The sequence below is a fragment of the Diceros bicornis genome, chromosome 35 (assembly GCF_020826845.1).
Source record: "Diceros bicornis minor isolate mBicDic1 chromosome 35, mDicBic1.mat.cur, whole genome shotgun sequence".
In the NCBI taxonomy this organism is placed as follows: Eukaryota; Metazoa; Chordata; class Mammalia; order Perissodactyla; family Rhinocerotidae; genus Diceros; species Diceros bicornis.
Window position 1 is genome coordinate 17,166,129 of NC_080774.1, and position 16,273 is coordinate 17,182,401.

The 16,273-nt window shown below is 40.6% G+C and overlaps 1 pseudogene; it reads right to left on the reverse strand.

The window, feature by feature from the left end:
- Positions 1-1,611: 1,611 nt before the first annotated feature.
- LOC131398253 (developmental pluripotency-associated protein 2-like) lies at positions 1,612-2,610 on the reverse strand (annotated as a pseudogene).
- Positions 2,611-16,273: the final 13,663 nt, after the last annotated feature.

Below are 16,273 nucleotides of genomic sequence, written 5' to 3' on the forward strand. Positions count from 1 at the left end.
AAGGTAAGAACCTGGGAGTCACTCATTACTTATCTTTAGGAGACCATCTTCTGTAAGGCAACTTGAGATCTATCAGAGGTTCACTTGTCCATTCAGAGAAGTCAGCATCTAGAGTATGAAGCCAGCCAGGGTTTGGGTGATCCTGGTTGTGATATTCTTCTATGTCATGGTTCCTGTTCCCTGTGGCATTTCTCATATGATCCCATCCGGAGGGGATGAAGTTGATCTTCTGGGTGCTTGTGTATCCAGGATTTTAGTGGGATTCAGTCTCCACTACAAAGATGATGCAGAGGAACATCTAACAGTGTCTATTTCCTCATTTGGAGTTCTCTCTGGGTCTTTTGGATCATCTCTAGAACATAGGAAGGGTCTCCCAAAGTTAGGCCTATATTGTGTAAGCAAGTAACCAGGTATTTAATAAGAAGCATTTCTATAGAAATAAAAAGAACAGAAGGTTAATGGTTGGAGCAAATTATAAACCAATTCCTGAGCCCAGGGGACGGCCAGTCAAGAATATTTCTAGATGTCAGGGTTGAAGCATCTTTTGCAGTTTGAAATGTCTCTGATGATGTCAGTGGGTGCTCAGGTAAATTTTTGAGTGGCTTATACAGCAACACGTATGAAGAATGTCTAAACATGGGCTATTATGGTATTCTCCCTTAAGTTTACATCAAGTTGTCCAGCTTCAGTTTGCAGAAAGAAAACAAAAACCTCAAAGTAAATGAACAAACCAAAATCTAATATCCACAAATGTGTGTTATAGTTTCTACTGGAACATAATTTTTCTTTTCTTTCTTTTTTTTTTTTTTTGAATGTTCAGAGCAGCTTTATTCATAATTGCCAAAATTTGAAAGCCATCAAGATGACCTTCAAAAGATGAATAGAAAAACAAGTTGTGGTACATTCAGACACTGGAATATAATTCAGTGCTAAAAAGAAGTAAACTATCAAGCCATGAAAAAACATGAGAAGAACCTTAAATGCATATTGCTGTGAAAGAAGTCAATCTGAAAAGTCAATCAAAATTGTTTGATTCCAATTATATGACGTTCTGAAGTAGACAAAGCTATGGAGACAGTAAAAAGATCAGTGGTCAGAGATTGGGGGGAGTGTTGAATAGGTGGAACAAAGAGGATTTTTAGGGCAGTAAAACTATTTTATATGACTATAATGGTGTGTATCATACATCAAAACCCATAGAATGTACAACACAAAGAGTGAACCCTAATGTAAACTGTGGGCTTTGGGTGATAATGTTGAGTCAATGTAGGCTCAACAGATGTACCTCTCTGGTGCAGCATGTTGACAGTAGGGAAAATGGTGAGGGAGGGGCAGAGGAGGAGTATTTGGGAACACTACTTTTTGCTCAATTTTTCTGAAAGCCTAAGACTTTGGAAAAATTTTAAAATCTATTAATAAAACAAAACCAAACTGTATTCTATATAGCTAAATACTTGAAGCAGCAGTAGCAGTCAATTTTTGGCTAACCTCAAGTACACAATCCCAACACTCCTATCTGTCCTCAAGGCATCAGGCAGCACTGAGGGTAGCTAGGACATGATACAACCATCATTGAGATGCAAGTCAGTTTAACTGTGGGCCCTCCACCATTCATTCTTTATTAAGACATGGCCCACTCAAAAGGAACGACATGTTCACACCAGATTTTCTTTTTCTTCATTGTATTGAATCTCCTCATCTTTCTATTCCTCTGAGCACACGCAGGACATAACATATTATCTTCTAGGTCTGGGGATGGGAACATGCAGGCTGGTAGCAAGAAGAGATAGATCATCTTTCTGGGAGTGCCGGGTACCCAGGTCTGACCTGTGTGGAAGTGCAGGCGAACCCAACCCTGTGTGTCTGCCCAGAGAGGTCCGCCATGGACCACACACCACCTGACACCAGAGGCTTGTGGCAGGAAGGTCTCGGCAGAAGTAGGAATGGGACGAGAATTCATAGCCTTAGGTTGAATGGCTCTGGCAGCAATTCTTGCCCATGCTGCCAACATGGCTTCCTGCGCTGAAGTGATCACTTCAACTGTATTAGTCCCTTCCTCTCTCTCACTCTTCTTACTTTTCCGAACCCTTGCTCTCTTGGTCACCATCTTGCATTTCCTTGAACATGACTGCACTCGGGCCTCCTGTGGTGTTTCAGGAATATTCTGGGTTTTTTTTCAGAGTAAGCATGTTCCTGGAGTCTCAGATAAACCTCTATTTTCTCGCCATCGGTACTCAAACTCAGTTGTTGGCACCAATTCCGCAAAGTGTGGCAACGCACTTTATTAATCGGAGGCAAAATGGCCGGCAAGGGAAGGATTGGTACATTACAACTAGGTTTGGGGGAAGTTTTGAATTGTTCATTCGTTTGAGGAAGATGAACTTTATCGTTTGTCCTAAGGGTCTTCGGGTTGACTTCTGAATTTGAAGAAACACTTGATTCCATTTGATGTTCTCCATTAGTTTCCTCATTAACTGGAACCAATGTGAGAATGACATTTTCTTCATCTAATTCCTCCTCAAAAATATTATTCTCGCTGCCATCATAATTTGAGTTTGCCATTTCCAGGAACACTCAGAGGAAGGCAAAGCCAGCAATGTTAAGGAATCTGCAGTTTTCTCCTTTTAACCTCTGAAACATAATTTTTCTAAAATCACCCTCATTTTTACCAAAGATAGCCAAATTAAGACTCATTGGTTCTCAAAATAAGTTAAGTTAATTAAACTTGGCCCAATTATTTACATAAGTACAGCAAGAATAGCAATTGATCATACAGGCTCTTTTAAATCTGCTTTGCCAGAACTTTTCATAAGGAATCTCAGATTGAACTTGAAAGGCCTCTTGAGGCCAGGAAAGCCAAGCCAAGGACTTGTTATCTGACTCTGCCTGCAATGCCTACAGATTTGGGTGAATTCGTCTCTTTTCGAGGTCCCCAAAATATCCCGAGGTTCTTGTACCAGCCAGAGAAGTGACTTTCTTTACTCACCTGGCAAGGTTGCTGGGAACCTTGTAGGCAAGGTACCAGGTCAATATTTCCAAGTAGCTTTATTTGTTCCATAAAGTCAATCTGTGTCCCTTAAAGCTGTTTGGTCATATCTAAGTTTATGCATGTTTCTCTCAAATATGACAAAAAAGTCATAAAAATTATAATCATCCTCATCAATTTATTCAGTCCCATGTAATCAATTTTTGATCTTGATCTTCTGTTAGCAGTTTTATGAGGCCATCAGTTTCTCCATTAGTGTTCTATAATTTCTTATCTGGCTCAGTTTTATAATCTGAAAGTTTATCAGAAACTTGCATTCTAGAGCAAGTGTCCGAGTCCTTTCCATGAATCTCTCTAAAGATGAAACACATCTGCAGAAACGTCAGAGTAAAACAATAACTGTCTGACAATAACAAAACATTTGAAAATGGCAATTGACAAAGACACTTGGCCATTTCTGTGACATATAACAGTTTGAAATAATAACAAGAATTATGATTTGTAACCAAGACATCAGAATTTTAGGAATGTTATATAATTTTTAAAGCATTTATATTAATAACATTTACCCACACAATATAACCTGGGAAGGTTTATTATCTTTTTTTTTTTTTAATTTTTATTTATTTATTTTTCCCCCAAAGCCCCAGTAGATAGTTGTATGTCATAGCTGCACATCCTTCTAGTTGCTGTACGTGGGACGTGGCCTCAGCATGGCTGGAGAAGCAGTGCATCAGTGCGTGCCCAGGATCCGAACCCGGGCCGCCAGTAGCAGAGCGTGCGCACTTAACCGCTAAGCCATGGGGCCAGCCCAATTATCATTTATTTGATAATGTTTTCCATGTAATTTAACATACCAACTAGGTCTAATTACTTTAATATGTCTCTTTATAGAAAGAGAGAACAAATTCTTTGAGAAGTCCCAGGGCCCATTGGAAATTCTCAAAGTTCCTTTTTAAGTCAAAAGAAAGACTTTACCCAGGATTCAAACCTTGGAGGAAGCTTGTCAAAAATATCAAAAGGGTTTTAAACACTTGGTCAAATAGGAAACAATGCTTAGTTATCCATTCAATCAAGGTGACAACAGAAGATGTCAAAGGCCAACAGAGAAAGTTTAAACAGTTAAAAAAACAAAAAACAAAAGAGAGACCTCAGCCTCTTTGCATATAGGAAATTATTTTAACAATGCATAGACTTTCTGTCCCCAAGGTAGACTTCCTCAAAGGCAAAGAAAAACCCTCTATAATCTGTTCATCAAGAGCAGACCAAAAGTTCAAGAAGATCATCCTTTCTAGAGAGAGAAAGCCAAATTCTAATTTTGTGCTAGCTTACCCTTGATATTGAAACTCATTCATTTAATTGAATTCATTTTAATCTCAGCCAACTTGACCATGCACAAAACTCCTCAGGGTTTTACTTCCACAAGCCTTCTGTCACTTTTTTTTTCATTCAGAATTTGTCCCATGTTTTCTTTCCTTTTCTCTTTCCTAGAACCTTAGGACAAACTTATCTTTCTTAAAAAAATAAACAAAAATATCTCTATTCTTTAGACCTTCTTTACTGAAAACATACATTTTACTTTCCTCGTATACAGAAACATGTGCTTTCTCATAGAAAATTCCCCAGCATACATGAAACATGTTTATAAATAAACCCAAGCATCTTTAAGTTTCTCGGGGATAAGAAACCAAAGACAGACAAATTTATGTCCAGTAATCAATTTTTGATATTTTATCCTTTGTGGAAATGACCCAGATACTCAATAAACTTTCATAATTTAATTTAATTTAGCAAAGCTCTAAAGGTTCAAGTTACCAAAAAGATTTTTAGAAGCTGTTTTTCAAGTATATAGACCATAAAACATAATTATTGCACTCAAAAACTCTTACCCGTTGTCATCTATCTATATCATTTGTCACCAACAATTAGCTTTAGATTACTCACAAAAACTTCATATGACATTAAAGCAGTTAGCCATCATCTTAAGTTGTTTTAAGTACATACACCATAACATAATTATTGTTAAAAAGTTCCCACAAAACTTTCATCCTTTTTACGTTTATTCAGTTTACCTGTTCTCAACAATTATATTTAGATTGCCTACAAAAACCTCATGAGACATCAAACAAAATCAGCTATTATTCTAAGTTATTAATTTTTTTCTTTTTTTGTGAGGAAGATCAGCCCTGAGCTAACATCCGATCCCAATCCTCCTCTTTTTGCTGAGGAGGACTAGCCCTGAGCTAACATCTATTGCCAATCCTCCTCCTTTTTTTCCCTTTTTCTCCCCAAAGCCCCAGTAGATAGTTGTATGTCATAGTTGCACATCCTTCTAGTTGCTGTATGGGATGCCACCTCAGCATGGCTGGACAAGCGGTGCGTCAGTGCGTGCTGGAGATCTGAACCCAGGCCGCCAGTAGTGGAGCGTGCACACTTAACTGCTAAGCCATGGGGGCTGGCCGCCTCTATTATTTTTTGCTGACAAATTTTGTAACAGAAATAACATTTGTATCATATCCAATGTTGATAACTCTGAAAACATGTTTGTTTCAATTAAACCAACAAACCTAAACAAGCTCTTATTTACCAAAGATCATTTTATATCATGTTAAATTGAGAAACATCTTGTCTAGTTTCTATTACATTTGGAAACAATTTATATAAGCACTTACTTCAAGCCAATTAAATAGAGCTCTTTAGAAATTATATCATCTGGAGGCAGACAAATACATAGAGAGACTTTCACACATAAACATACAGATAAACACAGAGCTCTTCAAAATTTTAGCTATGTCTCAGATACAAAACTCAAAAGAATAGTTGGATCCAAATTGTATTTTTGGCAGATGGACCTGTTCAGATGGCCAAAGATTTTTACTAAAGATTCTTTTCACTGTTAGGATCATTTTTAGAGCTGTTTTTAAAGTCATTTTGCCTTTATAAGCTTCTGCATATTAACCAAAGAATGCATTCTATTGTGAGAGGTTTTTTTTATTATTATTATTTTATTTTTATTATTTTATTTTTTTTGTGAGGAAGATCAGCCCTGAGCTAACATCCATGCTGTCTTGACATGAGTACAGCCATGTTTGGCTGCTCCATTGACCTACAGCCACCAGCACAAAAAGAAATACAAAGCTGCTTTCTGTGTGGTGGGAACTGGCCTTTTCCTGGGAACTGGCCTTTCTCCCACGGAGAGAGTTGCAAGTTGTAACATTTCAAGGCTCTTGGAGCGTCATAGCCCGGAATGGACTGGCCATCTGTGCCGGGCTGAGACGATAACCAAAGAGAACAATGCACGTACACAACTACTGGGCTGGGACGTTAGCCAGGGGGCTCAGTGCACGTACGCCACTGATAACCATTTGTGCATGGAAACACTAAATGCTTGCTCTGCAAACTCTGTAATTGCTTACTCTGAAAATTACTGATGGTATAAAAACTGCTGGAAACTGAGCCCTAATGAGAGTTCCACCTGTGGAAGGGACATCTTGCCCAGGACATGTGATCCTTGCCCAGTCGCGTCGATTGACAGGGCTCTCCCGGCAGTGGGGCATGAATGTTATAAGTAATTGATTTGATGTGAAGTAATTGATTTGATATGAAGTAATTGATTTGATGTGTTCTCTTTTCGGTCAACCTGGTGTTTCTCTTTCCGGTTGATTTGTGTCATTTCTCTTCAGCCGATGTGGATGTTTTCCCTTTCCAGTCAGGCTGATGTTTTTTCCCTCTTAATATTTGACCTGTTCGGATCTGTTTGCAGACTATTGCCTTTACTATCCTCTATATAATAAAATATACCTTCAGTCCATTTGTTTGGAGTGGAAAGTGTCTTTTACGTCTCCGATCGAATCCCCAAACCTCTCATAACATAATTGGCGCTGTGAGCAGGATTCGATTAAGGAGATGCCTTTCCTATTCAAAGGAAAGGTAACTGAAGCCAAGGTGGAAGAAATTCCAGGATGGGAGGACCCTCCCTTTTGCACTCTGGCTGGGGAGTGGGCTCGTAGGTCAGGGTTATGTGAAGCTTGGGATGCTCGTCTGCGACGATTTGAACCGTTGGATGTGACCAAAGCTTTGCAGACGGTGGAAAGGAAAGAGAAAAATGATGTTTCTTTTTTGGCACGGCGAGGTTGGTGTTTGTTGACTGCTTATCGCCGGGCTATAGAAGATAGGGATAAGATACAGACAGAGAAGGCACTCTCGGAAAAAGAAAATTCAAATTTGCAGTCTCGCTTGGCTATGATTCAATGTCAAAATCACGCACTGCGAGATCAGGCTCGTAACTACCAAGCTATAGCAGAAAAGGCTGCTGTAAGAGTTGCCAAATATAAATATAGAAAGAGGAGAGGAAAGATAAATGAATGAAAAGTTCATATGGCCATAGCATCGGCCGGTCCTAAGTGGGACCCGGACACATGGGATGATGATATCTGGGATGATGATTCTGAAACTGATTATGAGGAAGAGGAAAAACCGCCCAAACGCACAGAGGCACGTCCTCTTCGCCGTCGGCAGATGGAAATGGATGGTAATCATTCTGTAAGGAAAGATGTGATTGAGGATTTTAACCAACAAGAAATTTCTGATATTTTAGCCCAGGCTACACAAAAGCCTAGAGAAGCCATTATAACCTGGCTTGTTCGCCTATATGATATGGGCTCTACAGGAATTAATCTGGATGCAGGAGATGCTTTTAAATTTGTAATTTTGTCCAATGATCCAGTAATACGGGGAGCTTTCAAAGATTGGAGCATGAATGCTCACCCCCCAAATGATCGTGGACAAGACACTGATGGTACAACTTTATTGGCTCTTGCAGTAAAAGGAGCTCAAGATAAATACCCCACGGATGATATGTGGCCGGACACTAATAGACCGTGGTATACTTTAAAAGATTGTGTCCAAAAGATGAGAGAAGAAACCATGAAATGGGCTGTGTTTCTGGGGTGTGATGAAGCTTTAAATGAAACGACTTTAAGTGTCCAGGTGCGAAACAAGTTGATAAAAACTGCACCTCCGGCATACAAACAAATAATTACAACCCTTCTCATGAATGAAACTGAAAACCCTATATCAACACTTGTAGATAAGATTATGCAGCTAGCAGACTTGGGAGACTGACAAACAACTGAAAACTCTCCAGGAAGGGAAAAAAGAGAAACATTCTTTAAAAAGGATAAAATGACTCGAGGTGATATGTTTTTGGCCCTACTCCTGGCAGGAGTACCCAAAGACCAGATTGATGGAGTTGACACTAAAGAATTATGGAAACTATATAAAGAAAAAGGGCTGAATGTAAAACAAGTGAATAGAAGGGACAATATAAAGAATGCTTCCAACCCAGTGCCTACTGCACCTAGTGCACCGCCTCCTCTCTCGGATCCTCTTTTTGCTGACTTACGTGATTGAGGGGAAGGCCAAACCTCTGTATCGATTAGTGCCACTATAAGAAAAGATATTAGACCACATGTACCAATTAAAATATTTTGGAAGAATGGATCTACAACTAGTGTGCAGGCACTTATAGATACAGGGGCAGAGGCCACTCTTATCTATGGGAATCCAACTAAGTTTCAAGGTACATCAATTCTGATAACTGGATTGGGAGGAAAAGAAATCCAGGCAGTTACCACTAATCTTTCTATCCAAATTGGGCAACTACCCCGGCGCACATATCTAATTATGATTGTGCCAATACCAGAATATATAATTGGGATTGATATTCTAAAAGGATTGACATTAAATTTGGCTGATGGACGATACCAATTTGCTATTAAAACTTTGTCTTTTCATATTAATGCTGTAATTGTGGGATGTTTGCATCATGAAGTAGAAATTCCACCTGCCACGCAAGTGGTCAATCAAAGACAATATCACATCCCTGGAGGACAACAAAAAATATCTGAGACCATAGAAGATTATTTGGCTGTAAAAGTCCCTCGCAGAGTAACTACAGCCTGGAATAATCCTATCTGGTCTGTTAAAAAAGGTGATGGGACATGAAAAATGACTGTAGATTACAGAGAGCTAAACAAAGTGACTCCGGCTATTCAAGCTGCCGTCCCTGATTTGATTACTCTTATAGAAAAAGTGCAATATTATCCAGGCACTTGATATGCAATCATAGACTTGGCTAATGCCTTTTCCACCATACCTATACCTAAAAGTGTCCAAGAACAGTTTGCTTTCACGTGGCTGGGACCACAATATACCTTTACTAGACTTCCTCAGGGATATATACATAGTCCCACTATCTGCCATCGACAGGTTGCTGAAACCTTGACAAAGTTACCTGCTTCTGATGATGTCCAAATAGTACATTATATAAATGATATTATGATCCAAGGAAATGAAGAAGAAAGAGTACAACAACAGTTAGAAAAAGTAATGGACACACTTGAGGAGGACGGATGAAAAACTAATCCAGCTAAAATTCAGGGCCCGAGTTCAAATGTTAAATTTTTGTGAATACTTTGGAATAATGGAAAACAAGAAATTTTACCTAAAGCTGGACAAAAGATATTAGATTTTGCAGCACCCTGCAACAAAAAGGAAGCACAAAAATTTATTGGATTATTTGGATTTTGGAGGGCACATATTCCACATTTAAGTCGGCTCCTTGCACCTTTATATAAAGTTACCAGAAAAAAATATAAATTTAAATGGGGAATGAAACAAAAAGAAGCTTTTGAAGCAGCCAAGCATGCTATTCAGACTGCTTTAGATCTATGGCCAATCAAACCGGGACCCACTGAGTTACAGGTAGATGTCATTGATCAGTATGCCAGCTGGAGTTTATGGCAAAAACAAGGTGCCCGACGTTATCCTCTGGGATTTTGGAGTCGCAAGCTTCCCTGTTCCAGTGAAAGATATAGTCCTTTTGAAAAACAGTTGTTAGCCTGCTATTGGGCTCTAATAGACTCAGAAAGCCTTAGCCTGGGACATGAGGTAATTATGCGGCCCCAAATACCCATCATGCAATGGATTCGTAGCACGCCTGTTACTCATAAAATTGGACATGCACAAGAATTTAATATAATCAAATGGAAATGATATATTCAAGACTGGGCCAAACCTGGCCCAAAAGGGTTGTCTCTATTGCATGAACAAGTGTCTCAATATAGCAGTGAGCCAACTGTGTCACCTAAGACTGATATAACAGAATCTCCTGTTAAATGGGGTGTCTCATATGATCAATTGACTGAAGAACAACAAAAACATACCTGGTTTATGGATGGTTCTGCCAAAATGATATCGGGCTCACGGAAATGAAAAGCAGTTGCCTATAACCCATCCACCCAACAAACAATTGTCACCACCGGAAATAATATGAGTAGCCAATATCTGAACTCTATGCGGTGTATCAGGCACTTCAACAAGAACAAGGGCAACAATGTCATATATATACTGACTCATGGGCAATGACACAAGGTTTGACAACGTGGATGCCACAATGGAAAAAACATGATTGGAAAATTAATGATAAAGAAATATGGGGAAAAAAATTATGGGAAGACATATGGTTATGGTGTCAAAACACGATTGTTACTGTATTTCATGTTGATGCTCACAGTTCTTTAATTTCTGCAGAACGAAAGCGTAATTCTCATGCTGATCAGCTGGTGCAGATTCGTGCAACGCACAACCCAGGCTTAACACAATGGGTCCACGAAAAGAGTGGACACTTGGGAGAACAAACTTCATACAGGTGGGCACAACAAAGGGGAATCCTTGTCACCCATGATGATATTGCCACTGCAGTACAACAATGTCAGTTATGCTATACTTATGCCTGCACTGCTGTTGATACATATTCTGGTTATTTATTGGCTATACCAGCTAAAGTGGCCACCCAACAGAGTGCCATAAAATTATTAGATACAATTAAGTTATATTATGGAACACCAAGGCAAATTCAGAGAGACAGCGGTTCCCACTTTACAGGTAAGTTGATTCAAACATATACCAAGGAAAATTATATAGAATGGATTTATCATATACCTTATTACCCTCAAGCTGCAGGCCTCATAGAACGAATGAATGGATTGCTTAAACAACAATTGAGGAAACTCGGTCATGACTCATTAAAGGGGTGGCACAACCATCTAAGTACTGCTCTCAATATGTTAAATAACAGGCCACTAGGCCCTAATGAGACTCCTCTGTCAAGGTTGTTACCAGCAAAGATTACAGAAGTGGCAGCCGCCACCCATGAGCTTATGACCTTAACCTGTTGGCCCCTGACTCAGTCTGCTAAACCGCCTTTTCGTGCCACGGCCGAAGCGGCTGGATTGGATTTATCTACTGTTCATTCTATTCAATTGCCCCCTGAGAAGCAGTCTATAGTCCCTACTGGGATAGGGGTACAATTTCCCAAAAATACCTTTGGTTTGTTAAAAGAACGCTCTGGACTGGCAGCAAAAAGTATTGATGTACTGGGAGGAGTCATTGATCCAGATTACCAAGGAGAATAAAATTTATATTATATAATGGTAGTGACACAGTACTAACTGTAGAGGCTGGGGAACGAGTGGGACAATTATTGGTGCTTCCCCTCTTGACTCCAAATGTGTCACAAGGACAACCTCCAAGTGAATTAACTAAAAGAGGAATGCAAGGATTTGGGTCTACAGATGGATGGAAACCTGGAGCAAAAATGTGGGTGACACATCCACCCAATGTGGCTCCCCATGCCGCAGAAGTCGTGGCCCAAGGGCCCACTGCAACACTCATAGTTATGTATCCAGGAAATAAACAGTTACATCATGTTCCTAAAAATTCTGTTTCTTTGCGTGAATAGATATTCCTGCTGGGTTCGCTATGCTGTGCTGCACCTCCATGTCTGCTGCAGACCTCCACACCAACTAATGCCTCTGTAGGACAACCTTTGACCCTCTACTGTTAGACCAACTGCTCTACACCAGTGGGACCTATAACCTGGACTATGAATGGCCGAGAAATTTGGTCTCAGAAACATCAAGCAACTTCTCAATATAAGATAATTTCTCTATTACCCTGCCTTCTGCTACCCGCCATGACGGGGGCTGATCTGGACTTCTACAAGCTAGTTTGTTAGGCCTAAGTGTTACCTTATCTAATGTTATCTTTGATGCTGTACATGATTTGCAAGATCAAGTTAATAACATTTCATATTCTAAGGGGTTATTTGATTGGTTACCTTGGGGTTTAGGTCCTTTATTGCGAGATAGTTTTATAATTATTGTAGTCATTGGATTTTGGATTCTTGGATGTGCCTCATGTACTTGTGTACGAAGTTCATTGTCTACGCATATGGTGTCTTATGGTTAATGGAGACAGCCACGGCCGAATATGTCTTGACATGAGTACAGCCATGTTTGGCCGCTCCATTGATCTACAGCCACCAGCACAAAAAGAAATACAAAGCTGCTTTCTGTGTGGTGGGAACTGGCCTTTTCCCGGGAACTGGCCTTTCTCCCACGGAGAGAGTTGCAAGTTGTAACATTTCAAGGCTCTTGGAGCGTCATAGCCCGGAATGGACTGGCCATCTGTGCCGGGCTGAGACGATAACCAAAGAGAACAATGCACGTACACAACTACTGGGCTGGGACATTAGCCAGGGGGCTCAATGCACGTACGCCACTGATAACCATTTGTGCATGAAAACACTAAATGCTTGCTCTGCAAACTCTGTAATTGCTTACTCTGAAAATTACTGATGGTATAAAAACTGCTGGAAACTGAGCCCTAATGAGAGTTCCACCTGTGGAAGGGACACCTTGCCCAGGACGTATGATCCTTGCCCAGCCGCGTCGATTGACAGCGCTCTCCCGGCAGTGGGGCATGAATGTTATAAGTAATTGATTTGATGTGAAGTAATTGATTTGATATGAAGTAATTGATTTGATGTGTTCTCTTTTCGGTCAACCTGGTGTTTCTCTTTCCAGTTGATTTGTGTCATTTCTCTTCAGCCGATGTGGATGTTTTCCCTTTCCAGTCGGGCTGATGTTTTTTCCCTCTTAATATTTGACCTGTTCGGATCTGTTTGCAGACTATCGCCTTTACTATCCTCTATATAATAAAATATACCTTCAGTCCATTTGTTTGGAGTGAAAAGTGTCTTTTACATCTCTGATCGAATCCCCGAACCTCTCATAACACATGCTAATCCTCCTCTTTTTGCTGAGGAAGACCGGCTCTGAGCTAACATCTATTGCCAATCCTCCTCCATTTTTTTCCCCCCAAAGCCCCAGTAGATAGTTGTATGTCATAGTTGCACATCCTTCTAGTTGCTGTATGTGGGACGCGGCCTCAGCATGGCCGGAGAAGTGGTGCGTCGGTGTGTGCCCGGGACCCGAACCCAGGCTGCCAGTAGCGGAGCACGTGCACTTAACCGCTAAGCCACTGGGCCGGCCCATTGTGAGAGGTTTTGAATTCTCTCTCTTAAGGGTGACCCTTAAAGTGGACTTATCTGAAACAGAGGTTCCCCAGAATGGTCATTTTCAAGTGAGATCTCCTTAAGCATGTTTAATTAACATTGCCTGAAGGGTGGATTTATATGCTCTTACAATATCAGGCAGGGAAAACGTTCCCCAGTGAAACACAATGTTTATCCCCACAACATAATCTGTAATACAGTCAGGCAAAAGAGATGCAATCATTTCACATAAAGCCCATTTAAATATGCCAATTTTCTTACAAAGTTTTATCTCAATTTTATCAACTCATACCTGTAATCATAGCTTCCACTAAGAGTCCGTTAACAAGTCTCAGTCTTATAATACTGTGTAGGGGAAGCATTCCCAGCCAGACATAACATCCATTTCCAAAAAACATTCAGGCAAAGTTGACATAACCTCTTCATATATTACTAGCTCAAACATTTTAATCTTTATGACTTTATCAACCTTAGTGGCCTAACTGTTGCCCCAAATGATTGTTGTTCAGATTTCTCATTGTGATTTCTGCCTTCTGGCTTTAAAATTTTTTCCAAATTGGAGTAAACAGAATGGGCTTGTTTGAGGTCCTTTAATGTTGGGGGGGCAGTAGGGGGTCCCTTTGGCCTGCCTAACCTTAGGCAGTGTTTTATTAAAACCTTTGTTTTAACCCCATTAATGTCCATTTTATTCATCCCATTTTTCTTTTTAATAACTAGCTAAAGATTTCCATCCTGCTGGGATGAGTCCTGTAACTCTTCTCTTTCTGATTCCTCTTTGTTCCCCCCCCTTTCAATATTTGTCTTATTTACCCCACTGTCTTATTTCCTAAAAAATCCTTTAAAATTTCCACCTTGCTGAAGAAGAAGTCCCTCGATGGGTATGAGAGGGAGAACTCATCCTGGCTACCTGCCCCCCCCAAGTTGAGGCTGTCCTGGGCGGGTGGTGGGCGGTCCCACTGGCCCAACAGCCTCCATCCCACCATCATGGGGTGGTGGAGCAGTAGGAGAATTGGACCCAGTAATGCAAGTGTCATTTGTTCCTTGCAATACAGATTTTGGGTTCCCTTCCCAGTTCTGCTGGAGCTGGGATGCTGAATCATTATCTTGTACATTTTCAGAATAGGCTCATTCTGGTACAGCAACGTAAAAGCCTGCACATAAGGAATTTCATTCCATTTTCCTTCTTTTTTGGCAAAATGATTCTAATTGCAAAATATTATTATAATCAACAGATCCATTTAGGGGCCATCATTCTCCTGAGACTAAGGAATACTGTGGCCAAGCTGTGTTACAGAAGAGTATCATCTTTTTCATAGGTTCACAACTGAAAACATTCCACTTTTGCAATATGGAACCTAGAGGGCTGCCACTGGGAACCGAATCTGAGTTTCCCATCATCGCACCGTGCACACACATGTGCACACACATGTATCAAAACAAATTGGGCCAAAGAGTTCCTCTGTGAGTGAAAAATCTTAGTAATTTCAACAACCCCCCCCGCCCCCAAAACAAACTCCAGTAACCTAGAACAAAACTCCTGAAACAGGCAAACAGGTGGATTTTTAGTCTGTGAGGTCTAAAGTTTACAGTCAGTCACTGTAGCTTCTCAATGCTCCTGCAAGATGCTTAGTCAGGTGGAGGGCTGTCAGCAAGTTCCTGTCTTAGCAGCAGTCCTCCTGCTGTTCTGCAAGGCAAGCTCGGAAACTTCAATCATTTTTTTTCCCAGCCTTTTAAAAAAAATTTTTTATTGATGTCATAATGGTTGATAACATTGTGAAATTTTAGTTGTACATTATTGTTTGTGCGTCACTGTATAAGTGCATCCCTTCCCCCCTTATGCCCATCCCCCAACTCCCTTGCACCTGGTAACCACCAAAAGTTCTCTCTGTCCGTTTGTTAGTTTATCTTCCATTTATGAGTGAAACCATGCAGTGTTTGTCTTTCTCTCTCTGGCTTATTTCACTTAACATAATACCCTTGAGGTCCATCCATGTTGTTGCAAATGGGACGATTTTGTCTTTTTTTTATGGCTGAGCAGTATTGCATTGTATATACACACACCACATCTTTATCCAATCACCAGTCGAGGGACACTTGGGTTGCTTCCATTTCTTTGCTGTAGTGAATAATGCTGCAATGAACATAGGGGTGCGTAATTCTCTTTGGATTGTTGATTTCAGGTTCAGTGGATCGATATCCAGAAGTGGGGTAGCTGGATCATAAGGTATTTTTTTTTTTTTTTTTGGTGAGGAAGATCAGCCCTGATCTAACATCCATGCTAACCCTCCTCTTTTTGCTGAGGAAGACTGGCCCTGGGCTAACATCCATGCCCATCTTCCTCCACTTTATGTGGGATGCTGCCTCAGCATGGCCTGACAAGCAGTGCGTTGGTGCGCGCCCTGGAGCCGAACCTGGGCTGCCAGTAGCGGAACAGGCACACCTAACCGCTAAGCGATGGTCCTCTGCCCATTTTTTGATTGGGTTGTTTGTTTTCCTGTTGTTCAGTTTGAGTTCTTTGTATATTATGGAGATTAACCCCTTGTCGGATATATGATTTGCAAATATTTTCTCAGCTGGTAGGTTGTCTTTTCATTTGATCCTGGTTTCATTTGCCTTGTAACAGCTCTTTAATCTGATGAAGTCCGAAACTTGGGTTATTTTGCTTCCCATGTTAACCTTGTGGGTACAAGGCACAGTTGCACTCTAATCCAGGGAAATTTTAACTCCTTCATCCTCAATTTCAGCTCTGCCCCACAACTGGGAGTGAGACAGATGGGACTACAGTGGAACAGGGAAGCAGCCGCGCCACCTCACCTTCACTACCTCTGGCGGAAAGAAATCTTCCCAGGCAACCCAATTCCCTGGGC